This window comes from Perna viridis, chromosome 14 (assembly GCF_037379345.1).
Source record: "Perna viridis isolate PV_CMFRI_1.1 ecotype Kerala chromosome 14, ASM3737934v1, whole genome shotgun sequence".
Classification (NCBI taxonomy): Eukaryota; Metazoa; Mollusca; class Bivalvia; order Mytilida; family Mytilidae; genus Perna; species Perna viridis.
In genome coordinates this window covers 5,682,270-5,697,700 of record NC_142458.1, presented here as the reverse complement: position 1 = coordinate 5,697,700, position 15,431 = coordinate 5,682,270, and the positions used below count along the sequence as shown (strand labels likewise).

Here is a 15,431-nt window from a genome sequence, read left to right as displayed (position 1 = left end):
AGAGTGTGGTAGTACATCGTTGTTTTTCCAAAGAAAGATGGTACACCTAGATACAAATATATAGGCCTTTCTAAAGATTCCACATACTTTGAAAAAATAATTCCAAATCATCTTCCAAAAATAAGGAAGAAGATATTTGTCCAGTGTGGTAGACGCGTTTTTCAACAAGCGGTCGGCATTCCAATGGGTACAAATTGTTCTCCCCTACATGCTGACCTATTCGTTCACTCTTCAGGGGCTGACTTTATAGCAAATCTGATCAGAAAGAGACAATATCGTTTAGCTAGATCCTTTAATCTCAGTTTCCTATATATATATATATAGATGACGTATTATCTTTAAACAATCCTAATTTCGGGGATTTGATACATCATATCTACCCAAAAGAACTTGAGATAAAGGATACTACAGACATTGTGAAGTCAGCTGCATATCTTGACATACACTTAGAAATCGATGGCAAGGGGAAACTATTGACCAAACTTTACGAAAAAACGTGTTTATTTTTCATTCAGAATTGTCAGCTTTCCTTTTATTTGTGGCAACATCCCTTCAGCACCAGCGTATGGATTGTTCATATCACAACCCATACGTTATGCCAGAGCTTGCTAAAACTATCTTGACTTTCTGTATCGCGCTAGAATCTAACAAGTAGGCTTTTCGAACAGGGTCATGTTGCTACAAGGTTGAAGTCATCACTACAGAAGTTTTACGCCAAAACTTTAACTGTGCGAGTTTTGAGATAAAAGTGAAATAGTGTCTTTAGCATTTTTTCTTCAATAAAAAGAAACATCACAACAATTTCTGAATCTACAGTATATCAATAAAGTATGACATATTTGTGACTAAATATAGAACATATAAGTAGTTAACAATACTTACAAATCGCGTCTGAGAAGGAATTTTTAATACGAAAGCTATTAGATGAACGACTTTTCCAGATCAAATTTCAAAGGTTAAGAGATACTATTTTTAAATAAAAAAATGAATCCTTTGTATCTTTGTATGAATGATATCACATAGAATGTCAAGGCGATGGAAGATGTCACGTGGTAGGTAAAGGTGACCGAGATTCTCATTTTTCCATAAATAGCAAGAACGTTCCAACGATCGAATGTATCTTGGAGCGATTTCTTGATGAAAAAGCTGATTTAAAAAAGGTAATTAATTATATTAGATTACAAGCGCATTGTAATGTATTGATTTGTAGGAACTTTAAAATTCGTTATGATCTCAAATTATGTTCCCGATGACATTTCGAAAACGGTTTGAAAATATTTGTTCAATTTTCACGGTTAACGTGCATATCATCGTTAAACACAATCCTATATATACATGCTACCTCATAGAACTATCATGGTTATGAATATATTATATAAAATTTGATCGAATCTCAATCACTTTAATTTAAGAATTGATCATTAAAGTCATAAGTTTTATTGAGAAGAAAGCAGTTCCAAATAAATACAGAAATTTGTTGAACATATTAGACTATCATTTCCTCTGTTCATCTTACACCACCAGAACATCTATTTCTGAGTATTCTAATAAAATTAATTTTTACATTACCAAATGAATAAGTTCAATGTTTTCAGCGACTGAAGAATTGAATGAGAAAATGCAGATTTTTAAGATAATCACGATTATCTTACTTGCAATAATTGCACTATGTCATGGAGAAATATCTTATGGCAGAAAAAAACTTATCCAAGGACGATTAGTTTATACGCCGCCTAGCCGGCGTGGCCGTCTGCATGGTAAATACTTAGATATAATTATATGAATATTTCTTACATTTTATACGTATACATTGTATACATAAATGTAAACATCTTTTCTTTTCAAACTATGTTAACATATTTTTTTTATTATTAATGAACAGTGTATCATTGGTATTTTTGTTCTTCAAAAGACACTAAATATAATTATGATAATGATAAAATAAAACAACATGCAACGATAAAGGTAGTCAAACATCCATTAAGAGATAAATAAGTATCAGTGTTATATCGATCCTGACCTACAGTAAAGTTGAAATTCTGAATTAACTACTATATTGATCAAGAACAAACTGCATGTTTGAATATTTTCGAAATATTTGGTATTTAATTGAAAATAGTAAATAAGCATTTTATATCTTTCAGGAGACACTACAGGAGAAGACAAGTAACGCAAAAGATGTTTTTGGACTGACTATCTATGTTTTAATGCTCAGTAATAATATATAAACTTTTGTAACCCTTTACCTACTCTGTACATTTTTCTTTCTTAAAAAAAATGATTTGAAAAATATTGGTTGGTAATTTTGTTTTTATCAAGTCAAAGCAAAATCAATTTTTTTTCTCTTTTGGAAATTCATGGGCAATATGTACATTCGATATATTAAAATAAAGATAGCTTAAGATGTGTCCTGTTACACTTTCAACTGCCGACAGAATTTAAATATTTTACAAGAAATTGCTACATATTTTAATCCGTCAAATCATCGCTACTGTTATTAAAAATTGAGCTCAGACAGAAGTTTTTTGCATCCAAAACCATAAGTTAAGCACAATTTGGACACTGGGTTAAAGTGTTCAGCATGATGAGATCTATCTGAAGCCATATTTTCGTGTAAAATTGTTAACGGCATGTTGTAGTTATTTCCCCCTTTTCAACATTACTTGTTATTTTAAACGTTATAACTTTGATACACTTCTCTGTTACTACTGGATAAACTTGAACCAAATTTGTTATGAATGATTCCGAGGGTATTTTTCATAGACATAATGTTGGCATTGTCTATTTGTCGAAAAACATGACCAAGTTACTAAAAGTTGTGGTCAGACAGTTTTTAGCATATATCTCCAAAACCATCATGCTTAGTAAAATTCTGACATTTGTTAAAAGTGTGCAGCATGTTGAGATATATCTGAAGTAGACGAATTTGCACAACATTAACAAATGATATAAATATGTTTCTCATTTCACATGCTATCTTAAACGAAATAGAATACTTTCACGAACAAATAGTGTTTTATATATTTTCTTACATTATTCATTCAATATCCATTACATACGTGTTCACTGTCGATATTTTGACACCATTCTATTAAACTTAATATAGAAGTGCCTTGATACTCAGTCTTTTCTCGTGTCGAAATTGTACATAATTGTTGCACAAGTCTCCAATAAACTGAAATTGGCGTATGTTTCTAAATGTTAATTTGGTAAACACTCACTTTTTAAATTTTTTAAAATAATATTATGTTAAATATCATATTATCCGTTAGGCTACTATCTATATATTGGTTCTTAAATATATGCCTGTAAAAGCAGCATAGATTGAAAGCCATATAATGAAAATTAATTGCTAAACATACAACAACCACAAAAAGTACTACAGTGACTTCGAGAACCATGGAAGCGTGCTTACATTCCCTATTTATCATTATATCTGAGATAAAAAAAAAAGACATATTGACTAAAAACAAGATTATTTTCATGGCTTTAACATTTCATATATGAAACCATATATGATTCACAAATAAAATATTTAAGTGGAAGAACTAATTACCATTTCAAAGAATAAGTCTTTAAGGCTTAAAAATCAAGTCTTTCAAAGTAAAAGATTTCCTGTCACAAAAATCTGATACCAGTGGTGGCGTTATATTTGATACTCAAATTTCAATGACAAGCATAGGCACGTTGAAGCACTTAGAGATGAGGGAGAAAACATGTGGAAATCAGTTACTCGTTGGAATTTTATTGATATGTTTTTTTTTCGTCTTCGTACCTTACCGTCTAAAAACATCTGTATTGTTCACTCTTTTGAAAATATTGGAGCAGTGGATAGGAAATCTCCACTTTGTATACTTATAAAACTATTTAAACCCCACCGCCGATTTCACGCGTGCGCCTGTCCACAGTCAACAGATGTTGACCATAAATGTGTCTTTATGTGGTAATATTAATCTTTGATTTTGAAGAATTGTCGTCGTTCAGTTACCGTGGATTTTATTATTTTGATTTTGGGCCTTCGAAAGCTTACTTATAGCTGTGTTTACACTTATTGAAGACTTTTCTTTGGTGATCTCTGCAAGTATTTACTATACTGTATTTTGGTTACACGTTGGTGCATTTGTTACGCGATGTTTTCAATTTTGAAACGAATGAAAGTCAGCGAATGTAGGTCGATGAGTGTCAATGCCACATCAGTTTCAAAGACCCCGATGTAGAAAGAACATGTATTATAAATGAAAGGTATGGCAGAAAAAGCCAAACAGACTTTTTTTGCAGCTGCAGCCTGCGATCACGTTTGTGTTCGATCATATTTGTGAAAAACACTGGCCCGTCCCGGTGGGTTTAAGGTTATAATAGCAAGGCATGTTATCCATGTATGTACAAGTGCCGGCATATGTTCATAAAGTACGTATTGTACAGAATGGCGATCAGAAGGAACATGATCACTATTACTGTACTAAAATGTGTATTTTATAATTATTATAATAATATGTTACCAATATCATGAATAAAAGCAACTTTGGAATTCTTTATACATAATTGTATTAAATTAGAAATAAATATTTCAAAGAAAAACTGGGCATATATTTGGTATTGTTAAAATTGTAGCAAATATTTTTTATAGGGATATCCAAAAAATCACTCAAATGTCTCATTCAAAAAAGGAGAATTTTTTTGTGGTATCATCAACACGAGTCGCCAATCTGCGCAGTAGTAGTTTCGCTCGTGGAAGGTTCCTGGTTTAGTTCCTTGCTTGGCTTGGACTGTCATCCACTGCAAAATTACCAATACAAGATTACCAAGGAAGATGTATTTTTTTTTACTTTTATTTAAACCTCGATAGGAGATCTAGTTGACTAGCCTACAAGGGAACAGCGAAAGTAATTTCTTGCAATATTCTAAATATTCAGCCAGATTTTGTAAGCGGAAGGGACAGGGTACACAGAATCTTAAACCATGAAAGTAACAAAGTAATTACGAGCCTCTTCGACATGTAGTACTAAGTACATATACCCACTCTATTAATCGTAGTACTAATACTACTTGTAATTTTGTTTCTATAAGAGCACCATAGGAGCACGGCGGAAAGGGGGGAGGGTAACATAACAGGTAAAAGGGTACGAGCGTGCGGCCCCAAAAATTTTCACCCAGCCGATTTAAAAATTCTGACAATGAAAAACTGTAAAATATATATATATAATAATAATATGTAAGAATAAATGGTGGTCCAATTACACTGTAGGTTCAACCAAAAACAATTATACAAAAGAAATTTGATTAAAACGGAAAATATACAGCTGTCATGATCCAGTTCACCATTAGTGCCTCTTTACAAACATGTATATATTCCTACACGCAAATGCACAATGTATGACACGACGTAAACCTATATGAATTGAAAACAAATCTTATCAATATGAACGATGCCGCCGTCATACAGTTGTCAAGCCATTGATTGGTATACCATCGACGGTTCATAAATGCTTTAAATAACACTGTTTCATATTACATTGTTATTATTAGGTAACAGGTAACTAACTCATTATTTTTTCACCGTTAATGAGCGGGGCGCCGGAGTGAGACACTATTACTTTTGTCGAAGTCTTAAACGGCCATTTCGGTCTGAACAATTACATATAAAATTAGACCATATTGAGCAAAATTGCAATATAAGCAAGCACTCGGGATTGAACACATTAAAGTTCAATGAATTTTATTTTATGTCATTAAAAAAGAACGGATATAGTGAAACGTAACCAATGCACCAGTGTATAACCTAAATACAGAATAGTAGATACTTTTTGACATCACCAAAGCATTTTAATGCGCGAAAACACATCTTTAAGCAAGCTGTGGAAGGCCTCGACAACAAAGTAACTGAGTGATGACAATTCTTCAAAATCAAATTAAAAAGTAATATAACCACTCAAAGACACATTCATGACAAAATTCTCTCGACTGTGGACAGGCGCATGAATTCTGAATAACTACTCATGTTCTCTAAAACTCATCTGTACATCTGGGTATTTGCTAAATATTTGGTAATATTTGAAAGTAGCAAATTTGTATTTCATTTCTTTCAGTAGATACTGCAGGAGAATTAAGTAATATCAAAGACGTCTTTGGACTGAACATTTATGCTGTAAAACTAAGTGATGATATATGAACTTTTTAACCCTTTAACTATTCTTTACACTTTTCCTTCCTTTAAATGTATATTTCGTATGTATGTTTTAGTAACTTTATGTTCTTTCTTGTTTTGTCTGTTTCCCATGTCTGGTTTTTGCCCCTGGATTAAATTCTTTTGATTTCCGCTAGAATTTTGGTCACTTTTATTACTCTTTGAAATAATAATTTGAAAAATATTAGTTGGTAAGTTCGTTTTTATCAAGTAAAAGCGAAAACATTGTTTTCTTTCCTAAGTCTTTTGAAAATTTGGCAATGGTACATTCGGTACATTCAAGTAAGACAACTAAAGATATCTCCTGTTGTACTTTCATCTGCCGACAAAATTCAAATATTGTACGGAAATTGCTAATCGAGAGAAAAAACGTTAAAATAGTGAATAAAAAAAGATTTGTTAAAATCTTCACAAGGCATACTAATGTTGAAATAGAATTTATTTTATCTTTCAAAAAATGTCGCTGAAAAAGAATGGATATGGTGAAACGAAACAAAAGCACCCGGGTATAACCTAAATACAGAATAGTAAATACTTTTAGAGATCACCAGAAGATCTTTAATGAGTATAAACACATCTTTATGAGTAAGCTGGGAAAGGCCTCGACAACAACGAATGATGAAAATTCTTCAAAATCAAATTAAAAAGTAATATAACCCCTAAAAGACATATTCACGACAAACATCTCCTGACTGTGGACAGGCGCATGAAATCTGCGGTGGGGTTTGAATAGGGTTTTTTTTAAGTAAACACAGTGGAGATTTCCTATAAACACTGATCCAATGTTTTCGGAAGAGTGAAAAAGAGAGAAGAGAAGCGTCGTTTGCATTTCTAGAAACACCCACTGTGTTGCTCATAAAAAGTGACATTCTTGGTAGACGAAGGAAAAAAAAACAAAACTATGACATTGTGAACAAATTGGTTCTTTTTGTGTAGATGGATACACAGTAACGGTCCTCGAGTTTATGATGACGACTATAAAACTTCTGCATTGATGACTTCAATTTTATTACAATATAACCTTCTTATATAAGTCTTATTGTAATAAGTCTAGCTCAGTACAAAAGTTGTGCGTAATTACCGCCAGCTTTAGCATAGCGTATGAGTTGTGATATGAAAACTCCACACACTACATGTATAAAACCAGCCTCGTGGGAGTGAAGGAATGTCAGTGAATAGAGGAGCACAATTTGTTCACAATGGATTGAAAGACGAATATTTCTTGAAAGTTGCGTCCACCACACTGGCCAAATATGTAATTGGTAAAATAATCTAGCATTTTGAAAGCATCTTTTTCGATATACTTTTGAGATGATTTTGGAATTGTTTTTCGTTAACAAAGTATTGGGATTATGTCTAAAGTACTACATGTACAAATCTGTATCTAGGTGCACCGCCTTTTTCTTAAGTAACAAAGGCATAGAATGTTTTTGAGTCGGAATTTTAACTGAATATGGGGAATAGAAGTATAATGGGTAGAAAAAAAAATCATAGGTTTTCATGCTATTGTATTCTGAACATAATCTTGAATTGAGGGTTTCAAGAAGGTCTTTCGAATTTTTCAGGATCTACATTAAATTAATACCACTGCGGAGGTAACAAGTGTCTAGGTATGACTGGGGCTCTCTTTGACCGCTGTGAGGATCGAGTTTAAAGTTTTATAAATGGTGTGGTGGTACATTATGCAGATTCAGGTCTGAAGCGTAATTTTTCATGGATTCTTATGGAGTTTTGAAATCTAGTGCATAGACGCTTAAAGATAATAGGAGAGATTTCGCATGCAATTGAACCTTGCAATCAAGGTCTCCAAATTTCAGGCAGGGGAGTGAGGTAATTAATGTTGCCGAAAAACATCAACTATGTTGTAATAACATGAAAATCGATCACAAAAACAAAAAACAAAATACTTTGAACATGTAGCATTAGTTTATTGAAATGACGTCTTAATGGTGTCACAAGTATACGTCATTTCACAAAATTGCTAAGAATTGTGTCATTATTATTTTTTCTGACATATTTGCAATCAGAAATTCAATATCCACACCAAAAGTACGTCTTTACACTTTTGCATTTGCTTTATAATGATTGTATTAACTAAATATAAAGTTGATTCGGGGGAGGGGGGATTCACTAGAAAGTGACCGAAAAGTACAAAATTAACAGAATATCCGAATTTAAGTAATCTTCAAGCAAAATTTTGACTTTTTATAGAAAAAAAGTATTTTGCTATCTCGTTTGTTTTGATTTCAAGTCTTCATATTTGCATGTAAATCTTTCAATACTTTATGATTAATTTTCAGTTGTATTTTAGGTTAATGAGAGCCTTTATCGCAATTTACTTTCGCACATCTTCACATATGCTCACATATATCTAAATTCGTGCCATGAATGGGATTTTTGACGGTTTCCAAATGTTGAATTTAATAAAATGGTAGTGAAAGAAGGGAAGGGAAACGCCCACGTTCTAGGTTATTAAATGAATAACTTAATAATATATTAAGTATGGTTCTGTCTAAAAACCAGGCAGAGTGATTCATGATATCTCAAAATACTCAATGAAACTGCTCAAATACATTTGTTAGGTCCTAAAAACAATATTTCTTTTATTCATTTCCTTGGAACTGCTATATATGGTGATATATCTTCCAATATTTTTTGACTGCATAGAGCTAAAAACTCTTACGGGAATGTTTCCGTTCTTTTCTGAAAAAAAAAGATTGAAACCTAATTTTAAGTGTTAATATTCCCGGTGGGCAACTCCCATTTTCACTTATCTTATCGAGTTCAGTTTCGGTGAGGCCTAATGAAGGAATTTGAATAACAAATATTTTGGATTGCATGAATTACTTATCCTTTTGCCTTGGATATGAGGAAGAGCTGTACTTAAATTCCACCATGTTTGTGCAAATATTCTTTTTTTTAAGAAAGCATGTCAAATGAGAAGAAACATTTGTAGTATCAAAATGTGTAACTATATATTTTTATTTGTCATGTTATCACAATATTACTCAAAGCTTAGATGACATTTTCAGGTCAGTAAAGTTGTAAATCTATGCGAGGACGTTCTGATATCTTAATGTGAAGCTTGCCAAATAGAAACAGACAAAAAATAGATAAATAAGGTGAATTACATTGAATATCATCAAGTGATGGGGGTACTTTAATGTTTACGAAACTATTTTCAAAACAGGAAAAAAGAAAAAAAATACCAAGAAAAGAAAAATGAAAATTAAATACAGTAAAAAGAGTTAACAAAAATACACCCCTGCCCCCAAAAAAGGAACAAACAAAACAAAACAAAACAAAAACAAAAGAAAAAAAACATAACAAAAGAAAACAAAAACAAAACAAAACAAAAACAGAACAAAAACAAAACGAAGAAAATGACAAAGAGAAACAAAAACATAAACATTTGATTTCTATTTAATTATCATATCTATGTGTGTATATATACAACGTAAAATGATTTGACCACTCTATCCGCTACACAGCTCCATCGGATCAAATTGATACAGGTAGAATAATGTTAGTATAGAAGAGTCTGAAAAATTCCCAATGATGATAGAAGCAAATCTTTTGTCGTTCCCTCCGCGTAACTCGAACTTGTACCGCTGTGACATCTATGGTAACACTGCATCATTTTATTATAACTATTGTCTTTTATAAAATTTTATAAGGACAGAAAATAAATTCAGTGGGCTTGTTTTGACCGAATAGTAACATTTTGATATCACATTAAAATATCCAAACTCATAAAACCTCCTGGACCTAATTTCATATATTTTATTTTCTATAAATATTGGAATGGTTGCCATTTTATAATTTTATCTATTCCAAATAACCGATCGGAGCCCCTTATCATAATCTTATTTTTAGACCAATATCAAGTCATAATTGATTTTCCAATATGTTATGCCTTCTTTATCTTCAAAGTGGCGTCCATGTTCGAATTATATGCATTGCAGAACTTTGAATAGCATTGGAATACTGTGCCAAGTTTGGTTTTGTTTAATCCGTAGTGGTGTTTTTGAGAACACTCGAAGACTCATAGACAGAACTTTGAGAGAAAGAAGAATGATAATGATAAGTGGTTTTGAATAGAGTAGAAACTACAATCTTATACACGGAAACCTTTTATGTGTAAATTTGATAATGAAAATATTATCTTTCACTATTTCTACGCCATAATAAGTATGGTAATAACACAAAATAGAAAAAAAAATGTTATTTATGCATAATATTGATGCACCCGGAAGTAGCAAACTAAATTCAAAATCGGTCTTCGGTTTAGAACGCATTCAGCAGTAGAAATGTCTAATCATAAATGAAGGACGAACTAGACTTAAAAACCTTATAGTAGTTATGAGCTATGTTCAGGTCACTGGTATGTTCAAAGTTGTAACAAGTGTGTATGACGGTTATCATAACACTTCTGTAAATATACTAAATATGAAATGTGTTAATTTGAGAGGAATAGAATATTGGCAATGAAAAACGTGTAAACTAGATTCTGAATGAGGAATTGGATACCAAGATTTAGTCAGTCCGATATAAAAAAAATATGTGTTCTATCTGGTTCTTTAAATAGATTTTTGGTCTTTTAAGATCGCATGTCAAATTAGTTTAAATTTCTTGTCAACAGTATTCAGATTTGTAAACGAATGAAAGTTTTAAGTAAGTCAATGAGTGCCTATGCTACATCAGTTTTCAAAGACACCGAAATAGCAAAAATATTGTCTACTATACATGGCAAATATATTGTCGTATCCACAGACGAAGCCCATAACAATATTGTTGTCTGCAAAACGTTTTACATCCAATGTTTATTGTCAGAGATAGAAGTAGAAAACAATAGCAGATTTTTTGATTACCGCTATAACCTTGGTTCCCTTGATTACTCTTTCAGAAATTTTTTCGGTTGGGTGACTATTAGCAGCTATTATGGGTCGTCCAGGAATACCTTTTTTGTGAATTTTAGTTAGAAGGTAAAAACATCCGGGACTTGGATCCTCTGGTTTTAAGTATTCGAAGTGTTCTTCAGTAATGCTGTCGTCCTTTTTGTTCAGCTCTGAAGTGATTTTTTCACTAAAAGATTTAGTAGGGTCACTGGGTAGCTTTTTTATAAAATCTTTCATCCGAAAGTTGACGCAGCTTCTGAGATGTAGTTATTTTTATCCATAACTACGATGGCTCTGCCTTTGTCTGCTGGTTCTATGACTATATCGTCACGGTTTTTCAACGACTGTATTGCTTTTTCCCATCGGGCGTAATGTTGAAGAAAGATGGAATGTAGTTGTTGGATAAGTGTTTGACATCTGATTTTATTTTGTCAATGACATTTTCTAGCGTGCAACATATATATATATATATAGAAAGGTCTGAAAAATTCCCAACCATGTTAGAACTGTCAAATTTGCGATGCAAATTGTTTTGGTCGTTCCCTTCGCGGGACTCGAACTCGTACCTCTGTGACATCTATGGCAACACCGCCTGCACAAAGTCCAGCACCCTAGACCACTCGGCCAGCTAGGCTATATAAAAATATAGCTTTCGCTGACCAGGTCATTCCTCCTTGTAGGATTAATCTAGGGCTGTAACTTAGTACACGATGTATGGTAGTACGGGATAGTTCATTTAGATGTTTTTATGTAAGATAGAGGATCAAATTAATGATGCATGTCACAACTAATCAATATTATACAACGTCTTAGAATGTGACGACTCTATTCGGTACACTGCTCCATCGGATCAAATTGATACAGGGAAGGTATGTAAACGTATAGAAAGGTCTGAAAAATTCCCAACGATGTTATAACTGTCAAATTTGCACATTTTTGGTCGTTCCCTCCGCGGGACTCGAATTCGTACCTCTGTGACATCTATGGCAACACCGCCTGCACAAAGTCCAGCACCCTAGATCACTCGGCCAGCTAGGCTATATAAAAAATACAGCTTTCGCTGGCCGGGTCATTCCTCCTCGTAGGATTAATCTAGGGCTGAAACTTACACGATGTATGGTAGTACGGGACAGTTCATTTAGATGTTATTAAGTAGGATAGAGGATCAAATTAAAGATGCATGTAACAACAAATCAATATTATACAAACGTCTTAGAATGTGACGACTCATTCGCTACACTGCTCCATCGGCTCAAATTACTGCAGGGAAGATAATGTAAACTTATAGGAGGGTCGGAAAAATTCCCAACGATGTTAAAACTGTCAAATTTGCGAACCAAATTTTTGGTCGTTCCCTCCGCGGGACTCGAACTTATATACATTTGAGAGAGAGAGAGAGAGAGAGAGAGAGAGAGAGAGAGAGAGAGAGAGAGAGAGAGAGAGAGAGAGAGAGAGAGAGAGACTGATTTCATTTTTTGCATTGTCCATTTCAATGATTATAACCCAGTCATGGTTTGTGTATAGGGGTCAAAATCTCAAAATCATTTTAAATATTCGTTCATATACTATTAATTGTATGGGATTTTTTTTCTTGTTTATGAAATTAAGCCAAGCAAAGATAATTCTCTTCACAGAAATTTACATGAAGATCATGTGATTTGGGTACGAAGTCAAATGTCAAAGTTTCTTGTCGAAATCGCGATATACATATAATGTGAACTTTTTGTGATGTAAATGAAAAGAAAATTTGCCTGTGTACAGTTCTAGTCTGACTAGGAAAATTTGACAACAGCTGAGATTTTGCCCCCAGGATTTCTTTATCATGAAATATTGTAAAGCAACCATTTCAATAAAAAGAATGAAAAGAAAATGTTACTCAGAATCTCCTTTGGACTATATAATTCAATCAGTCTAAATATAGGTGTCGTGAATCCAGCATCAATGTACATTTGAGTTGACATTATAATTGTATGGTTTGAACAAGAATTTTTTTAAACAGGTGCCAATATATCAAAGATAGTCTACGTTCAGCATACTTAGATACTGTATACTAAGATATAAAATTAAGGTCCTTATTTGCAGATAAAAGAGTAGTCAAAAGAATGAGAACCAAAGACATGAACAATATACACACAAAACAGAGAACATAACATAAACAAAATAATACGTACCAAAATTATATGTGCAACTCTGACAACACTAAAACTTTTAGTGTGGACCTAGTGCACCGGCAGGGTAAGCGTGTTCTGCTTTTCTAAAATACCAGCCGAGTTGCTGGTTAAAATTTAAATCCTAAGAAGACGAAAGAGGTTAGATAAACTGAAAGAATAAAAAAGGAACAAATATATAGTTAGTAACACATATCAGTAGTATCCCCTTCGAAACCTCTAACTCAAAATCATAAAGCCTACTTTAATCGATCTTGTAACCAAAGAAAAAGGCATTTTAGAATATATTAACTTCTTTTCACATCTTCTTTTCCAGTCCTGTCGAGATCATTAACAGTTTATTTTATATGAAACGTAAATGTTTAAACGCTATGATGGTAAAACTGTATTAATAGCGGCATAAGTCAATAGTGATTGGATGTCGGGTACCTCTTCTGAAGGTTTTAGTGGGACTACATGCGAGGTTTCGTATACAAAAATTATATATGGGAAATAGACAAATGAACTCCCCTGAAATATGTGGATTTACACCAAATTCTGTACAAAATGGACCTTCATTTGCACAACCAATATGGTCGTCATAACAAAAACATCAAAATTATGAAAATAGGGCCTACAAAATTACTTTCAATGCACCCTTGGCAAATTGTGGCATCTGTCTCACTGTATGTTTTACAATTAATTTTAGTTAGTCCAGGTAGTCATACAACATTAAGTATTAATAAACAAATATCTTTTGAAATAAAATGTGCGTGCAATCATGCATATTGGAAGTTAAAATAGGAACTTAACAACCAATACGAATTTAAAAAGATATACATTAATATAAACAATATCAGATATCTATTGTTTTATGTGAACAAAATTTTTGAAAGGTTGTATTTGATATCACAACATGACTCCCATGTCAATGGCGTTATGAATTTGTTTTAATATTTACAGATCATAGAAAAACAAAAGCAACAACAAAAATTACTGTTTGGCTGCCATTGTCTACACAAATATGTTAAGACCAATCCAGTTACAGGCTAAAAAAATATAACATATGAAAATGAAACACTTACATGACATTAAATATTCAGAGTAAGTATTTTTTTTGTTTTTTTTTTTTTTTTGTTTTTTTTTTTGTTTTTTTTCTGTTCTTTCTGTTTGTATTGCGAACAGTGCATATTGGCCTTTTAATTTTGAATTTAACATTCTTTACGATGTTGTTGCATGTATATAACACTGAGAATATGATGTATTTCCATACACAATGTTCATAGTAACACGCTTTCACATGTATAAACATACTTGGAAAAGATCATTTTTTTAATTGTTTAAACAAATATGAGTGAGATTATGCGGCAAAATTTCACGGGTAATTTTCATTGCTAATTTTGGCGTATTAAACTGTCTGTCAAAATAAATTCCGTAAAATATTCAAACTAGGCTTCAGTTATCTAACACCATTTAGCCATGATGCCAAAAATAGAAGCATCATAATTGATAATATACTTCTGCCTTAAAATCGCAAATTTGGCACCCGCCATAATTGCCTGCCATGCAAACTGGAGACGTTTTGTGTTGCTTATAGATATTATATCTACTATATTGGAGGAAAATACGTACATAACATGATATAACAGTATTTCTTTTTCATTAGAACAAGCAACGATCTTTTTTGTGTATCTTGTCTACTATACATGACAAATATGTTGTCGTACCAGCAGACAAAGCCCAAAACAACATTGTTTTTGTCTGCAAAACGTTTTATATCCAATGTTTATTATCAGAGGTAGAACAAATTGTGCTCCTTTACTTGCTGACCTATTCCTTTACTCTTATGAGGCTGACTTTATAGATGATCTGATCAGAAATAAGGAATATCGTTTGGCTAGATCCTTCAATCTCAGTTTCCGCTATATAGATGACGTATTATCTTTACACAATCCTAATTTCGGGGATTTGATACATCTCATCTACCCAAAAGAACTTGAGATAAAGGATACTACAGACACTGTGAAGTCAGCCTCATATCTTGACCTACACTTATAAATCGATGGTAAAGGAAAACTATTGACCAAACTTTACGACAAACGTGATGAATTTTCATTCAGAATTGTCAACTTTCCTTTCATCTGTGGCAACATCCCTTCGGCTCCTGCGTATGGAGTGTTCATATCACAACTCATACGTTAT

The 15,431-nt window shown here is 32.7% G+C and overlaps 1 long non-coding RNA gene across 1 annotated transcript; it reads left to right on the top strand.

Moving 5' to 3' along the window:
- Nucleotides 1-1,009: 1,009 nt before the first annotated feature.
- Nucleotides 1,010-2,404, top strand: LOC148597896 (uncharacterized). Its single transcript, XR_015918559.1, has 3 exons — nucleotides 1,010-1,160; nucleotides 1,596-1,757; nucleotides 2,145-2,404. It is a non-coding gene; the product is annotated as an uncharacterized LOC148597896 (long non-coding RNA).
- The last annotated feature ends 13,027 nt before the right edge of the window (nucleotides 2,405-15,431 follow it).